General features: G+C 37.6%; 1 pseudogene; it reads right to left on the bottom strand.

The window, feature by feature from the left end:
- Positions 1 to 5,916: 5,916 nt before the first annotated feature.
- Positions 5,917 to 14,432, bottom strand: LOC127455884 (DNA damage-binding protein 2-like; annotated as a pseudogene).
- Between the last annotated feature and the right edge of the window lie 2,382 nt (positions 14,433 to 16,814).

Raw genomic sequence — 16,814 nt, forward strand, 5'->3', positions numbered from 1 at the left:
CCTGTTATTTGACACTTTCACTAATCGATTAAAATAATCTTGGCTGACTGTGAATACTACATTTCTACAATGGCATCTGAAACTGAAAACTATTTGAAAACTATTGATTCGCCATAGCACTGGTGATCAACATTTTCCTCGCATGGTGTCACGTGTACTCCAGCTTGGTGTAGCGTTGAGAAATAAGCAGTTTGCTAAACCTGTGTCAGACATACGATACGTTTAATAAAGGCAACTGTAACAATGTTCACAGTTAGGTAAAAGGAGGAAGCAGGAGACAGTGAATCCAACTCAAACGGTATGTTTATTTCTTTTAAACTCAAAATCCAGGCTTTTCAGCATTCACATTCAGAAACTACGCTTTTCAGCGGACATAAATTAATACAGTCTTTTTCCAGCTTGTGTCTCATAACTCTCTTCCTCTGACTGGCATCTGGCTCCCTCTTAAAGCCCGTCTCCACACTCACTGCAATGGCAAACAGCTGTTAGAGACAATAATTGCCAGGTGATGATCCTTACCATTCTCATCTCCTGACCTCGCTCTCCATTCACAAACCGGCACTTAACCACACCCCCACCACCACAGCTACCTAGATAAAGGTACATAAGACTGACTTGAATCGGGGCCTGTGTAGCTCAGCGAGTATTGACGCTGACTACCACCCCTGGAGTCGAATGAGATTGAATCCAGGGCATGATGAGTGACTCCAGCCAGGTCTCCTAAGCAACCAAATTGGCCCGGTTGCTAGGGAGGGTAGAGTCACATGGGGTAACCTCCTTGTGGTCGCTATAATGTGTGGTTCTTGCTCTCGGTGGGGCGTGTGGTGAGTTGTGCGTGGATGCCGCAGAGAATAGTGTGGGGCACCACACACGCTAAGTCTCTGCAGTAACGTGATCAACAAGACATGTGATAAGATGTGCGGATTGATGGTCTCAGACGCGGAGGCAACTGAGATCGTCCTCCGCCACCCGGATTGAGGCGAGTTGCTACGCCACCACAAGGATGTAGAGCACATTGGGAATTGGGCATTTCAAATAAAAAAAAAAAAAGACTGACTTGACTCACATGTTCACAACTCAATCTGTCACAACAAACATATAAATCCCAGATAGCAAGAATGTTTGGGCCAAAGTTAGCTGTCACATCTGACCTAGATGTGGCATGGCTAAACACATATGTGCCAAGCTTTTACCAGATATGTTTTGCCAAAGCTTTAGAATTGGAGGGAATTTTGTCTTGGGTCACAACTGGTATTGAGGTATATGGCCCAGATGACAACACATACAGTAGCTGAGAGCCATGTGTGGCTTGGCTATGGCAAACTATTGAAAACATTAACTTGGGGTTGACATTTGCTTTATGCTTGGATAAACACATGTAGTCAGGTGTGGCAGTCCACACCTCAGTCTGTTGAACAATGCCATTGGTTGCTTTCGTTGTTATAGCATCTTCTTTCAATTCTTATTGGTGGAGGAGTGAAACTGTCACTGCAGCAGAAACTTAAATACTGGACTGTGGCCATTTTCCCCGCTATTTTCTTTCCTTACAACTGCTGTATCCTGACACACCCTTTAGTAGCTTCAGATAAGTGAAGGTTTAGCATTTTTAAATCCTATTACTGATAAATTAATTTATTATTATTTGTAAATATACAGTAATTTCATTCTTAAAGCAGTCTTTGTTTTGAAGGAGATATTATCTAATATTTCTTCAGCTTAGTACCTAGGATCAAAAGTGTTAGGCGTAGCGTAGATGATGTGTGTAGTGTTATTCAGGTGATCTAAAAATTATTTGAAATATACACTTATACAGTATTAATCTCTGAAATAATGTCTGATATGTTACTAATTCTATTTTTTCATCTTCTTGCTTTTCCTGACAGGTTGTGAGTGATAAAGATATTGCCCATGGGTGAGATTTTTCTAATATGACTACCAACATTTGTACACTTCATGTGCTATGTTTAACATTATCTTTAAAAAAATATTTTAAGTACGCTCACATCATGCATTAGAAAATTCTAATCACTTAGAATTAACCAATGTTACTACCAACATTAACACTCTGTAATGTTTAACAAGCCATTTGTACTTAAAATAAAAAAGTGACTGTCTAAAGGTAATAGATCGTTCTGTACAAAATGATTACAAAACTATGTTTAAAGGTGCACTAAGTAATTCTTTCCTCATTAAAAAAGCTGTACTCCTTAAGAAATGAATTGTAATTTTGAAAAATATGTAGGAAAACATGACCACTCTAAAATGAAGACTCCAGTCTAATCAGTAACCTTATAAAAGTTGTTTTATCCTACTTGAGAGTGTTCGTACATGGGGCGGCCATGTTAGATTCACATGACCAGCCAAATACTACTCACTTAATCTCAGTAACCATCCTGTTATTTGACACTTTCACTCATTGATTAAAGTAATCATGGCTGACTGTGAATTTTTACATTGGCATCAGTAACTGAAAACTATTGTGTTTGAATGATGCTGCATCCAGGCCACGTGTCAGTGTAAGTCTAAGACAACATGAACAAGAATGAACTTAGTGCACCTTTAAGTATGTAGTTATTTGGGTAATTTAACCCTAGTGCTGTGTTTCTCATTGGCTTCCACTCCTTTTGTTCCCGGGTCAAAATGACAGACCCATTTAAATGGTTTCTGAATCTATATAATCCATATATTATCACTAAATATTGCATTAGATCTATTTTCAACTCAATTTCTAGTAACTAGAACAGATTTTGTATTTATTGACAATATGTCTAAATTACCTGAGCTAATGCAACTCAATTTCTGTGTTAAATAAGCATTTTATATAAATATTTTGTATCATATTAAATACCATACATACAATATTCTGTCCTGTTTATCACACTACTCTTTTATTTTGTAGAAAATGGCAGAAAGTCACACTTGTGGTCCTGGTCAAAAATCACCAGCCCATTCAAATGTACATAAATCTCTCATTATGAATATATATTTCACTAGATATTGCATTCGATTTTTTTGTTAACTTGATTTCTATTAATTAGAACAGGTTTTGTACTTCTGTTTGGAACTTATTGATAGATAGCTTTATTGACCTGACCGTATAAAACTTTTTTTTTCTCATTTAAAATAGCATTATTATTATTATTATTATTATTATTTTGACTATATAAAAAAACATTAACAAATGTTTTCTGTGCTATTTATCACACAATTATTATTTTAATGTTGTTTTAATATTTAACAAAGACGTTTGCTTTGACACGCTTATTTTCTCAAAAATGGCACATACTTGTAGTGATATTGTTTTTTCCTTTGTTCCTGTGGAGTCAAGAATAGTTCCGAAGTTGCCTGGGATATCAAAGGGTGAGTGTGTGTGTGTGTGTGTGTGTGTGTGTGTGTGTGTGTGTGTGTGTGTGGTGAGTGAGTGAGTGAGTGAGTGAGTGAGTGAGAGAGAATGTAAAAGTTCCCAAAACACACTGCAATAATATTTTTCCAATGTTCTTTTGTTCCAATGGAGTCAAGAAAGGTTCAAAAGTAGGGGGGCCTGGGTAGCTCAGCGAGGACTGACGCTGACTACCACCGCTGCAGTCGCGCATGCTGAGTGACTCCAGCCAGGTCTCCTAAGCAACCAAATTTGTTGGTCGCTGTAATGTGTGGTTCTCACTCTCAGTGGGGCGTGTGGCGAGTTGTGCGTGGATGCAGCGGAGAATAGCATGAAGCCTCCACACGCGCTACATCTCCACGGTAATGCACTCAACAATTAAGCTGGATTTAAGTAAAAAAAAAAAAAAAAAACATTTTTGGTCCAGGTCAAAATGACCGGAACACAACATAACATTTCCCAGATAGGTATTTATAAAGTTATGTGCAATATGAGATTACAAAGACGAGCGACGCAACACTCACTTCAAACATGGACAGCGACTCTCTCACTTAAAGTGCTGTAAAAACTAACAAACGTTCGTTAAATCGCTCATAGAAAACCCTCTTAAAAGCTCGTACAAATTGTTACAAACAGTTTCATTCTAACTAGTTACTAATTGACCATTCGCTAAGCTCCGTCCCCCTTGGTGCTCGCTCTGACAAGCTCTGCAGAACTTCTCATAGGAATGAATGTGAGATTCCCGTCAACGGAGCGGTTTTTGGCAAAATATTCTCATAAACAGAATGGATAATATTATTACGTGGGCTGGAATGAAGAGTGACATTGTAAAGCATATTTATCTGCCCTTTTTTTTTTTGTAAAAGAAATTGTTGAATTACACAGTACTTTGATTAAAAACTGCACACTGTGAATCAGGATTGAGGCAAATGAAAGTGATGGTGATTACACACCTGATAAGTGAACAGAACTTATTACATCTCATAATTTCTTATATTTTGATGCTGTGAACTCTTTATTTACAATCACCTTTACTAAGACCTGAATCAGTACCTAAATGAATTAATATTAAGTTGTTAGCTTTAATTTGGAGCAAATGTAGTTGTCCTTGCTGATATTATACATTTATTTGGGAATGAGGAATGACAGTTTAATCCATAGCATGCTCTTCTCAATATTTATTTTTAAAAAAAATCTAAAAATCTTTAAAAGAAATAAAAAACACTGCATGTATCCTCTCTAAGCACCTTATGGCACAAGTGACCCAGCAACAACGTTTTAATTTTTTTTGTTGATCAGTTTGATAAAATCCCGCTTAAAGCTACTCACACACATTACTCCCATAGACTCTCATTTTAAAAAGGCAAACGCTTGTCAGAGAAATAGCATGGGGCAACAGCTGCTAAGACAGGATTGGTCAGAAAAGCTTTTAAGGCGGGGCTTAGCGAAGAGTCAAATGGAAACGAGGCAGCGGAAGGCTAGAACTGTAATGTAAAAATACAGTTTCTGCTATGAATGAAGCGAAAAGAGAAAAAAATGTGCAAGTCAGAAAGTACATTTTTTTTGAGAATGACCCAAAATGTTTTCCATTTCAGTTTACCACATATTAAAATACATACATTAAATTTAGTATTTTTCACAAAAATATTGATTTGTTACAAAAACTAAAATCACTAGGTGTTACTATAATTTACTGTCACTGAAAGTACAAAATCCCTTTTATACTATTTGAGATGCATGTTTATGACAATTGTCAATCTAAAATATTAGTTCACATGACGTCAAGCAGTGACAGCAGTGCAAAATGCTATACTTAAACGCAACAAACTATTTTAAATAATGTTTTTCTAATTGTATGTGTGTTTAGACAAATGCTCTCATTGAGCTCAGAAGAAACATCAGATTACAAATGGTGTTTTTAACATTCCTTCTTTAAATCCTAGTTCTTATGTAGAGGTCTACAGACTGATGCAGACATCAACATTGTCATGAATGATCAAGAAATTGCATCCATGCGACAAGGACGAGCCTCTTTGTCTCTTATAAATGACAATATCCCAAAGAGTGTGTCTACAATGGAGAAGTTACTGGAAGAGCTGTAAGAAAAAGACAACTCTTTCACCCAGGCCTGTTTTGAGATCCTCATCCTAGGGACTAAAAATTTAGGGTACCCGGACCGAAACCAGATGCTGGTGGCTGAGCAGCAGGCATGGACTGATATTCTTGGTCGTCTGGAAAATGTTATGCTCCTTCAGCTGCACAAGTCTTAACTAGTGGAATACATACTAGTGATTTAAGTAGCCTTCTGAACATTTGTACAAGCATGGCATGTGAGTAAATTTTGTGTGATAAAAGTACTATTCGCAGAGAATTTAAATGTTTTGGTTTTAGATTGATTAATATATATATATTTTTTTTGTATCTACAGTACTGTATTGGTTTTCTTTGATTGCAACCTAGGCCTACTTTTAGCTAAAATCGTAAGCCATATCTTATTACATTCACGTTAACAAAGACAAGATGTAGCAGAAAGCTTTTCATGTAAAAAAGTACAAAAGTTTATTTTGAATAGAAAATATGTATTTTAGGTCCTATAAAGTAACAAAAGTAAACTCTGCATTTTATTTTTCGTTCTTCTAGGACTGATATATTGAAAGAGGCATCAACATCTCAGACTAACAAAACCACATCCACTAAATATCTAGTCTTAAAACCCAGTGTGTACTCTCTCACTTCTTCCCTTTTGATGTCTTGCATTCTGCCTTGGTCTTTGTCTTTGACTTGGTCTCTGTTGATGACAGTGATGAGAACTTTTTCTTGAGCTTGGCATCTTCAGATGTTCTTCTGTTTCTTTGAGTGTGTTGCCGAGCACTGCGCTGGGATCTGGACGTTCCAGCTCTGCCTCCAACTTCCTCCACTCTCTCCATTGAATACTTTTGGTTAACACTGTTCAGTGTGTCCTCTCGGTTCCAGATCAAAATGTTAAAACCTGCAATTAATGTGTAAAAGTTTCAAATGTTATAAATTAAATTGTGTAGCGCTTCTGACTCTTAATTTGGTAACCACTGTTTATCAGGCCCGGCTCCAAACATAGCTCTCTTAAGGTGGACCGTAAAGCAACAAAAACATTTGGTACGGTATTAGCCTGTTTTTTTTTTTTTTAAACCAGGGTATTCTTTAAAGCATCTTGGAGTATTAAATAACATATGTATACCAAGGGTACTGAAAGAATGAAAAATTTCATTTAAAGGGGTCATGACACTTTTTCTTTTACAATTTTATTATCTTCCCTGAGGTCCACTGTTGTAACTTGACACCATGTCTTTTAAAAAGCAGTGCGTGATACATGACAACAGTCAGAGACGTCTGTCTAGTGCCTGTTTATATATCAAAATAATGAAATATTTCCAAACTGTGCACCAGTGGGTGGGGCCAAAGGTGTGATGACAAAGTAGGCGTTGATTTTTTTTTTTTTTGCTGTAAAGGCGGATGGATGAATGAATGTACCCCTAGTGACGTCAGGAAGTAGCGAATAAAGCTTTTTTTGCAGCTTGGTTTCGGTAAATTATTTTATTGCACTGGGGATTAAGTTTTGAGTTCTGAAATTTCTACTATAAATGTTTTTATAGTAGAATGATGTCAAAATATCAAGGAAAATTTTATTCCTCGTGACATGACCTCTTTAAGTGTATCAATCAAGTGCAGTCTGATATGAATATTAAAATAATATTAATATTTAAATATTACAAGATCAACTGTGGGTTTTGACAATATTTTTACATTCAGATACCTGACAAAAAGAAATGAGAAATATATTTTCCATTTTTATATTTTCCTTAATGTAAAGATCTAGTAACAACACAGCTTAAAAATATTGCTTACTATAGTAAAGTATAAAAAGTAATGTTTGTTTGGTATATGATGGAAACATTTGTTCTCAACAGCTCAATACTAATTCTATACTAATTTTAAGTGCTGGTTTTTCCACACCATTCATGGTAGCCATGATGCCATCTCTGAATCAATTCATCAAAATGTAAGTGTTCTTACTGTTTGTCTGTTATGAAAGGCTGGTTATGATCGTTTCATAAAAATGATTATATTAGTCTAAAGGTGCTCTGGCAGCATGTTAACTTGTCATATCACAAACCTAGTTTTACTGGCTCAGCTGAACCGAGTCAGACTTGGCCTGCAGATGTGAGCACCTAGTTTCACTTTGCTGCATTCCCATTCTCTGCAGTGTTTTAGCAAAAGATGTGTATCCAGCTATATGTCAATTGCTGTGTGTCTCCTCTTCCATGGTCTACAGTTGTTAAAATAACTGTGTCTGCAATTCACTACTCAAATTAATATGGGAGAGAAAGGTGAATGTAGTGCAGTGAGCGAAAAAGGGTATAAATGAATCAGGTTTGGTGCTGGAGAAAAAATATTTGAGGATATATAGCCCTGAAGGCTCAGTGCCATCTACCCGATTGCTTGCCGTGTCCACAGCTCTGTTGATATAGTAGCGCTGCTCGCTTCAAGCATAGAAACGGAGAGAGGCGGCTCTGATCTGGGTTACAAAAAATCTTGCAGTTTGGATAAAACCAATCCGGAGTCCGTTCCGCCATGGTGAGCCAAGCTTGTGATTGGCCCACCCTGGCCCCCCTGTGGAGCCGGGCCTGCTGTTTATAATAAAAAAAGTTATAATAAAAACATACCCATCCCAGATGCAAGTACATCCCCGGTAGGACTGAATTTGTTGAGCTGAAATAAAGTAAATTACCTTATTACTTTTAGTATATTTTAAGTACATTAGTATGTCAGAAATTTGTATCGTTAATGAAAATCCTGGAAAATACATCCATGCAGCGGTGTTTATAATGTTATCATTCACATTTATTCATCTGGCAGTCACTTATCCAAAGTGACTTACAAATGAGGAACATCAAAAGCAATCGGTCACACAAGAGCAAACAATATCTGCAGTATCACACCACAAAGTTTCAAGAGTAGTTAGAGTTAGGTCTGGGTATTGATACAGATTTCCCGAATTGATTTGAATCTCTGTGCTAAACTTCTTTCTCAATCACTGTTGAGTGAAATCTGAAAAATGACCAGCCAGTGGCTAATCGCAGACGTTTTTCGTTGCATACAGTGAATTTTGGACGCAAATGCAAGTGATTTACTTGCATTGTAAAAAGTTGCTGCATTGAGTAAAAGATCTGTCTGGGGTTTTAAGCATTGATTGAGATTGTTCAAACGAAGATCGCGATGCATCGAAAAATCAATATTTTTACCCAGTCCTAGCTAGAGTAGTACAGAAGCTACTGCAAAAGAAAAAGAAATAGAAATAAGAGAACAGAAAATGTATTATGTAAAGTAGATGTTAAAGGCTGAAACATACTCTATGAAAGTATGTGAACGCAGGCACTTCTAGCTACACAAACTCGATTTTGTTCATCGTTGCATTTCCAAAAAGTTTTAGACTGCAATTAATTACACTATGCAAATTGGACATTAGTGTCAACTGTCTGCTTCTACTGTAAGTTTTCTCTTTTAAGCCAACTACTGTCATGGCATACGTTTACTTACATAAAGTGCAGTGGTGTTTGGTGAAATTTTGAAATGAGTTGGCAGAGTGAATTCTCAGGGTTTTGTTTTTTAGTCCAAACATAAATTCATATTTCAGTTCCATTTGACATTTACATAGTTTTCAGGTTAAACCCATACAGAAATCTCTTATATCACAATATATGTAAAATACGTATAGTATGTATTTTTATGTATGGCTTTCACTGATATAAGTCACAGAGCTGTACCTTTAAGAGCGAGTGCTCATTTAAATCCGGCTCAGTCACAGATCAATTAGTGTTTCAAGTCATATAAGTTAATTTTGATTTGGACATGACCAAAAGTGGTGTTGTCCAAGTCGGTCAGTTGTTTACTCGGCAATTAGTCTGTCCACTTCCTTCAACTTGTTCCATTCCTAGCGATGTGCGGAAACACACTGATTGACAGCGTATTGTCAATCAATGTGACAATACCCACCCCACAGCTGGTGTCGCTGTTTGACAGTGTTACTTTAGAAATATGACTGCAATACACAACGTTTGAGCTCACATTTCATAATATATACTTTTTTTTTTATTTATTAAATGTACAGCTGATTTTTGTTCCTGCCTCCCTTGCCTCCTCGAAGAAACCTCCACGATAAAGTATGTTTCTGGACTAATTCTACTTAAGACTATTAATTACTAGTTAACTAAATAATTACAGCACAAAGTATGAACATTAAGACAAAGATTCTTACAGATATGATACCCGCAGCATTTGGGTCTCTCAGCTGATGCACAAGCCCACCCCTGTTGGCATCATAAATGTCAACAGTTCTCTCATCATTGACAAGGAAACTATCATCTGGGTACCGGCCAGCCACAATGAGGTCATACATGGGATGCCAGGTTGCCTAAAATTAAAAATAAATGACCACAACTAAACACTGTAGTTTTGGATCACTGAAATGCCTATCAACTTGATTTCAACAGAAGCATAGTGGAAAAAGACGAGCAAACAATTATCTCTTACCCTGATTGGTGTTAGGTGCTGGAAATGCCGATGAGGATGAAGAATAATTTGATCAGGTTTTGACCAGTCATATGAGCAGTACACCCTGATCTGGTTCCTTTGGTCTGTAGTAAGAAGCTTGGTGCTGTCAGTGGGATTAAAGTATGCTGAAAGAAAATAAATACAACTGTCAAGCTACTTCATGGGGTCTTTAACATACAAAAAGGTCTTTAGATTGATATCAACAACTAGATAGAGTTTTGTTACTTTTACCCCTCCTCACATTTCTGTTCATATAGTCTCTTACCAGAATTGACGGGTTTTTCATGAGGCATTTCGGTCAGATAACTGCCTTTGTCTTTAATATTTCTGAGGTCCCACAGTTTGACCATAGAGTCAACAGAGGATGTTGCCATCAGCCAATCACAACGAGGGTTGAATTCTGCATGTGTCACTTTGCCTTTGTGCAGTTTCTCATTGAAAATCTAAATGCGTGGCAAAAACATGTATTTTTAGATTAAATCAGACTAAAGCTTTGTCCTTAATTTTTGGTAAAGATAATTGCTTTTAGTTATTTCTCAAACTAACCTCATGTCCATCCAGGCCAAACAGAAGAAGTCTTCCATTATTGTCCCCAGTCACAAGCATCTGACGGCTTACAGACACATCCACACAGCAGTACCAGTAACTGCAATAGGAGAAAGACATTTGAGAAATTGAAACCATACATATTTTGAGTTTGTTACATCTTAAAAAATGATATCTTATTTATACCTAATAATATATGGCAGTGGCAGAGGTGGTCTTTAAAAGTGAAAGGCCATTATGATAGCATCCTCTTTAAGAAAAACAAGGGATTCGTGAAGTAACTCTAGTTTAACTGTTGTGGGATGGTAATAAAGTGAGGCAAGCAATCTGTGACAAACCAAAAATCTATTTACTGTATACATCCTGCATAAAAGCACTTGACTGAACAGCAATTTGACATATGCTATGACACTCACACCTGCATAGACTAAATAAATAAATAATGCAATTTCAAACACTGCTGAGCAATTCATAACAGTTCTTCTGAGCACACAAGCAGTGTCCTCACCAAAGATTGTGGTGTTCATGGCCACAGTCTGGGGTACGAGACAGTATTTGACTTGGGAGGCCCTCAAAACTCTGCACGGTAAGTGTGCCATCACCGGATGCGACAAAGATTTTGGACACATCTGTGGGGCAAAACTTCATCTCCCCAATAAAGTCACCAGCCCCCTTCTGCTTGCACAAACAGACAAACACAAGCTTGTTAGATCTACTTATACAGCAGCTGAACCAAGTGTGTCCATGTCAGAGAGGAGTCAACTAAAATGACAACAACATTAACCAAACATAAAATACTTCAGAGTACAAGGTGAATGTACTGCAACATGAGATGAAGAAAAAAATGCCAAGAAAACATACTAATAGTACAATATCTTTAAATTACACACCACATTACATAACGACTGTGATATTCACAAAATGCCATGCACTAGGAGACAAATATGGGATTAATGTCCTTATCTTTGATGACCACAAGGCTGTCAGCATACAAAAGAACACTAAATTGACAAAGAAACACAATCAATGCTCAATAACTGGAAACAATGAATATACTGTCAAACATAGCTTAACTAACTGAATGCTAAAATAATCATGCAATTTCATCCTCCAATCTATCCCAAGCTTTGTTATTCAACTTAATGCCAATCAGGAGACCTCAGCTGCACAAAGCACCAAAGTATATACTACATTTAATGCCCACTCTTTCTATGACATTAAATGAAATGTTATGTCTTGATTGTAAGACAACTGCACAGTGTGATGATTCATTTACCCCAAGCAGTAAAGGAATAAGCCTCAAAATTATCGAAATTACAGCTACACTAAGAAATGAATACTGTGTATTAATGCTGGATCACAGTGACAAATCAACAGGACAAAAGTATCAGGTATCTATAATTATCTGTGTTGTGTTTCTGTTGTGAAGTTGGGAGAGCAGCCATAGCTGCTAACAAAGGAACTTGCTTACTCCCAAGAGTTTGTATGGGCAAAGACTTGTATAATCGATCCACTGAAATCCGCAGGGTGGTGACACCACATATAGATGAGGTGAAAAGCTGATTGGTATCGAACTGGTTAAACTTCATGCCTGTTATTGAGTCTCCAGCACCCATCTATGACATCTAGATAGAGAAGAGGGGGAAATCTGAGCAGTCACCAAAACTACATCCTTTAATTTGTGAAAGTCTGAAAATGCTTTACTTTTACTCTACTCTTGCTTTCTGATGTATAATACAGACATAGGCAAGCTATTTACACATTAATATTTAAATACTATTTAAAGTGAATTAACAATCACTTTAAATCATACGAGTATACTTAAGGGGATAATTCAACCAAAAATGAAAATTCAGTCATTGTTTACTCACCCCTGTGTTGTTATAACCCCATTTGACTTCCTTTCTTCTTCTTAACACAAAGGGAGAAATTGTGAAAATATTTTGTGCTCAGTGATGTCATACAATGGCAGTTTATGCCGACCACCTCTTCAAGCTTCAAAAGGACACAAAAGTATAATTCAGAAGTCTAATAAATTATTGTATGCGACTCTTGTCTTGTTTTGAAGGAATACGATAAGGTTTAGTGAGAAAGCAGTCTCATGAACACGCACAGGGAGCCAACGGTCTTTGAAGATTTTCACTACATAATACATGATTAGATTTCGGTTTGTTTCTCACCAAACCTTATCGTATTCCTTCAGAACAAGACATGAGTGGCATACAATAATTTATTAGACTCCTGAATTATAATTTTGTTTCCTTTTGAAGCTTGACGAGGTGATCACCATAAACTGCCATCGTATGCCTTCACTGAGTAAATTTTTTTTTCACAATTTCTTCCTTTGTGTTAAGAAAAAGAAAGAAAGTCGTATGGGGTTAGAACAACACAGGGTTGAGTAAACAATGACTGAATTTTCATTTTTGGGTGAACTTATCCTTTAACTGCAGAGGCACAACAGAAATTTCACTGTTTACGTAAGTACGCGTACACAGAAGAGAGCACTAAGCCAAACCACGGCCATGTTGAACATGCTTAAAGGTGCATTCAGTCAATTGTTTCTCATTAAAAAATGTGTACTCCTTAAGAAATTAACAGTCCTTTTGAAACATATGTTTAAAATCATGACCACTCACATGAGATGAAACTCCAGTCACACCAGTAACCTTATAAAAGCTGTTTAAATCAACATGGAGAGGGTCCCCTAAAGGGGCTGCCATGTTAGGATCACAAGACCAGCCGAATACTACTCGCTCAATCTCAGGAAACGCTCTGTTACTGGACACTTTCACTCATGGATTGAACGAATCATTGCTGACTGTGAATACGCACAAAATCGGGCTTGCATGGAGAGAACCATCAGCGTACTTGGGTACAGTATTTTTTGACCTTTAGGCTCTAGTCTAGACATCCCTCAGTTCGATCTAGCTCACCCCCTTTATGAATGTTGTCTTATTCAGTGCATCATAATCCCACAGGATGATGTCTCCACCCTTGGAGCCCACTGCAATGGTGGTGGGATGGGTGGGGTGCCAATCCAGACACGTGATCCTCCGATCAAAGGGGCTGGCCGTGCGGTGCAGTTTGTAGTCTCTTAGTGCACGTATAAAAGGTTCTTGCAGACACTATAACACAGGAGAAAGGGAGTAATCAATTTGCACATATATAACCAAACAGCCACAAATTGTCAATATTTGTATATAATTCAGCAGCACAATATGTTTGCGTTTACCTGCCGCAGATGAGAATGGATTTTCTGTCCCAAGGAGCTTTTGTAGATGTAGTGAAGTATACTTGTTTGGCCCACTTTCTTTTGACCTCCAATCCATTTTACACTTGCCTGTATGTAGGATTCTGTTACATGATTAGAAAATAATTAGACAAACAAAATACATCAAAATGCTTGCATTCAAGTCTGGGCTCATTGAGCAATCACTGGAATACCAAACTGCACCTTTGGAAGATATGAGATGTGCCTCATAAAATGCAAATTATGATTGCAATATCTTATATCTAATAATAGCACATTTGCTTACCAGTTTTTGAAGGTGTTTTGCCTTCTTTAATAGCTTTCAGCTTCTTGGAGAGAGTTTTAGTAGACTCTTCATTCGGTCTCTTCTTTGTCTGCTTCGAAGCAGATGAGTCTGTCTGAGCCTGAGCCCTTCCTTTAGCCATTTGAAGTTTGCTTTCTGAATGAAAACGACGTTACATGTAAAACAATGCTTCACTATCGGGTAACACATAAATATAAATTGTAGATCCGATCGACTAGAATCAGGCCGTTTCTTTCTTACCTGCACATAATTTCTAACTATCTAAACGACAACCACCATGGCATGCAATCTTTTCATAACATTCGCAGACCCTCGCTCGAAGAGCAACACCACAACACGGACATGCACTTCAGCTGCAAATCAGTGACGTATGGAACCGATTGTTTTGTAACTGTTGAGCGTGATGCAGACTTTAACAAATAGGTGGCGCTAGATTTTAGCCATTCTTTACTTGCCATTTAGATTTAAAAGTTGCAATAATATTATAAGCTTCTTTAAACAATTAAAGATTTAGTTTTTGACTGAAACATACTGAAATAAATGTGTAATTTATTTATGTTTTTACCCTACAACACATTTGTATATCCTCTGCTCTGAGTATAGATAGAAAACAGCAACATGCAAATGCACTGAACTAGGAAAATGCATATACTGTATACCTATGTTAAGTTTGCATTGAATATGTTCTATTTTCCCTTCAATATGTTAATTTTTATCTATGTATGTATGTAAACTCAGCAAAAAAAAGAAATGTCCCTTTTTCAGGACACTGTATTTTAAAGATAATTTTGTAAAAATCGAAATAACTTTACAGATCTTTATTGTAAAGGGTTTAAACAATGTTTTCCATGCTTGTTCAATGAACCATAAAGAATTAATGAACATGCACCTGTGGAACGGTTGTTAAGACACTAGCAGCTTACAGGTGGTAGACAATTAAGGTCACAGTTTTAAAAACTTAGGACACTAAAGAAACCTTTCTACTGACTCTGAAAAACACCTTAGGTATGCTGCATGGAGACATGAGGACTGCAGATGTGGCCAGGGCAATAAATTGCAATATCCGTACTGTGAGACACCTAAGACAGCCCTACAGGGAGACAGGAAGGACAGCTGATCATCCTCACAGTGGCAGACCCCTTGAAACACCTGCACAGGATCGGTACATCCGAATATCACACCTACGGGTCAGGTACAGGATGGCAACAACAACTGCCCAAGTTACACCAGGAATGCACAATTCCTTCATCAGTGTTCAGACTGTCCACAATAGGCTGAGAGAGGCTGGACTGAGGGCTTGTAGGCCTGTTGTAAGGCAGGTCCTTACCAGACATCACCAGCAACAATGTCGCCTATGGGCACAAACCCACCTTCGCTGGACCAGACAGGACTGGCAAAAAGTGCTCTTCACTGACAAGTCGCAGTTTTGTCTCACCAGGGGTGATGGTCGGACTCATGTTTATCGTCGAAGGAATGAGCGTTACACCAAGGCCTGTACTCTGGAGCGGGATTGATTTGGAGGTGGAGGGTCCGTCATGGTCTGGGGCGGTGTGTCACAGCATCATTGGACTGAGCTTGTTGTCACTGCAGGCAATCACAACGCTGTGAGTTACAGGGAAGACATCCTCCTCCCTCATGTGGTACCCTTCCTGCAGGCTCATCCTGACATGACCCTCCAGCATGACAATGTCACCAGCCATACCGCTCGTTCTGTGCATGATTTCCTGCAAGACAGGAATGTCAGTGTTCTGCCATGGCCAGCAAAGAGCCCGGATCTCAATCCCATTGAGCACGTCTGGGACATGTTGGAGCGGAGGGTGAGGGCTAGGGCCCTCAGAAATGTCTGGGAACTTGTAAGTGCCTTGGTGGAAGAGTGGGGTAACATCTCACAGCAAGAACTGGCAAATCTGGTGCAGTCCATGAGGAGGAGATGCACTGCAGTACTTAATGCAGCTGGTGGCCACACCAGATACTGACTGTTACTTTTGATTTTGACCCCCCCATTCCATTTCTGTTAGTCACATGTCTGTGAAACTTGTTCAGTTTATGTCTAAGGGGCCATTTACACGACAACGTTTTCAACTAAAAACTGAAAACTTTTTAATGCGTCTTGGCTGTTCATTTACACGACAATGCGTTTTGGGGCCTGAAAACGCAAACTTTTGAAAATTTTGAAAATTCAAAGTGCAAGGTTTTGAAAACGATGCCGTTATCATCTCCGTGTAAACATACAAAAACGCGAATTTGTGAAAACGATGATGTCATGCGCACACGTATTACGTGTTCAGTCTATAGGCATGCGCGTGAGTACTTCAAAACAACACGCGAGACATTCAAAACTACAATGGCGGACTACAGGACTGTTTTTTTATTTTTATTTATTTTTGTATTTTATTGGACAAAGATTACAGGGGATACATACATACATATATATATATATATATATATATATATATATATGTAGAAAAACGTAATAAAACAGGAAACTTGAGGTAGAGCAAGGCAATAAAATTACATTTTCAAACAAGATACAGTAAACAGAGATAGTCTACTAAAAAGAAAAACAAATTCACAAAACATCTAAAGCAATAAAAATTAAACATACAATGAATAAAAATAAACAGAAATAACATGAAACTTAAAAAAAAAAATACAAAAAAATTGTCACCTTCAGGAAATCAGAGGAAAGAGGTAACTCTTATAATGAAACCATAAGTTTTTTTTTAATCAACAGAGCAGTTTTAGTG

The sequence above is a fragment of the Myxocyprinus asiaticus genome, chromosome 18 (assembly GCF_019703515.2).
Source record: "Myxocyprinus asiaticus isolate MX2 ecotype Aquarium Trade chromosome 18, UBuf_Myxa_2, whole genome shotgun sequence".
Lineage (NCBI taxonomy): Eukaryota > Metazoa > Chordata > Actinopteri > Cypriniformes > Catostomidae > Myxocyprinus > Myxocyprinus asiaticus.